Source organism: Triticum dicoccoides, chromosome 5A, assembly GCF_002162155.2.
Source record: "Triticum dicoccoides isolate Atlit2015 ecotype Zavitan chromosome 5A, WEW_v2.0, whole genome shotgun sequence".
NCBI classification, from domain to species: domain Eukaryota; kingdom Viridiplantae; phylum Streptophyta; class Magnoliopsida; order Poales; family Poaceae; genus Triticum; species Triticum dicoccoides.
In genome coordinates this window covers 579,155,852-579,157,016 of record NC_041388.1, presented here as the reverse complement: position 1 = coordinate 579,157,016, position 1,165 = coordinate 579,155,852, and positions in this window count along the sequence as shown.

The following is a 1,165-nucleotide window of genomic DNA, read 5'->3' as shown; positions in this document are numbered from 1 at the left end:
TGCAGAAGAAATGGCCAAATGGATGCAGAGATGCATGATACTTGGGGGTCGTTCGGTAGTCCACCCGCTCCGCAGTATTTTAGAATCTGCAGAGTACCGTTTCTCTCGCTCCGTACTTTTTAACTACAACTCCCGTCGACTCCGGGAGCGGCCTCGTGGAGCGGAGGCCCTCCGAACAGGCCCTTGATCGCGCAAACCAATCAATCTGAGGAAGCGCGCCTACTGGCTACTGGGACGGGATCTTTGTCGGACGGGTACGCGGCGGTAGCGACGAGTGAAGTGACACATAACATGGACTGCCCACCGGAGCACCCGATCCCGATGGCTGGCCCTCGTTTCCTGGACGACTGGACACGGCCATGTGACCGAGCGAGCACCCAACCCAACCGCCGGGAGCAAGTGCCGACTGCTAGAGGGTCCCTGCTAGAGTGGTGCTAGGCCAGTAGGAGTAGCACCCTAGTACCACCATGTGCGGCTGCCGACTCTGGGAGATGAACGCCGTTGCGCCGGTACGTAAACCAATGCTTGGTGCTGAGACCCCGACAGGCTCCTTGGGTCAGTCATGTCGACGTCCGGAATCTGAACGTGGCATGATGCATGCTTAGATATTTCTACGCCATGAATGATGATACGTACTCGTGTATGATGATATGTGTGTGCATATGGCAAAACACATGGGCACGCACTGTATCGTTAGGTCTTTAGTGTTGGTGTGTATGTGGTTCCTCATGCTGGCCGAACCGATAGCCAAACGTGATTGCACCCGTACATGCCGCCTTCGATGCGGAGACGTAGGTGGCAAACATTTCAGAGCCTTTCTTTCTCTAGATTCCTTGTGAGGGGAAGTTTGTTCTGAAGCTAAGAACATCTTCAGCAGAAGATGTAAAATTTAGATCTTCAAAAGGTGTTTTATACATCTAGAAAAAAGGGTCAACTCCAAACGATGCAAAACGAAGATGTAAAACAGCTACTCCAATAGAAGATGCAAATGGAGATGTAAAAACTATATTTCAACTAGTACTTCATTTGAGGGGACGGCGGGGTCATGCGAGGTCGGAGCGGCAGTGTGTGGAGGTGGACGGCGAAGCAGAGGCGACGGGGCGGACGACGTGGGGGCAACGTCGAGCGGCGGTGACGGGGTGGAAGGCGCGCGGGTGGTGAGGTT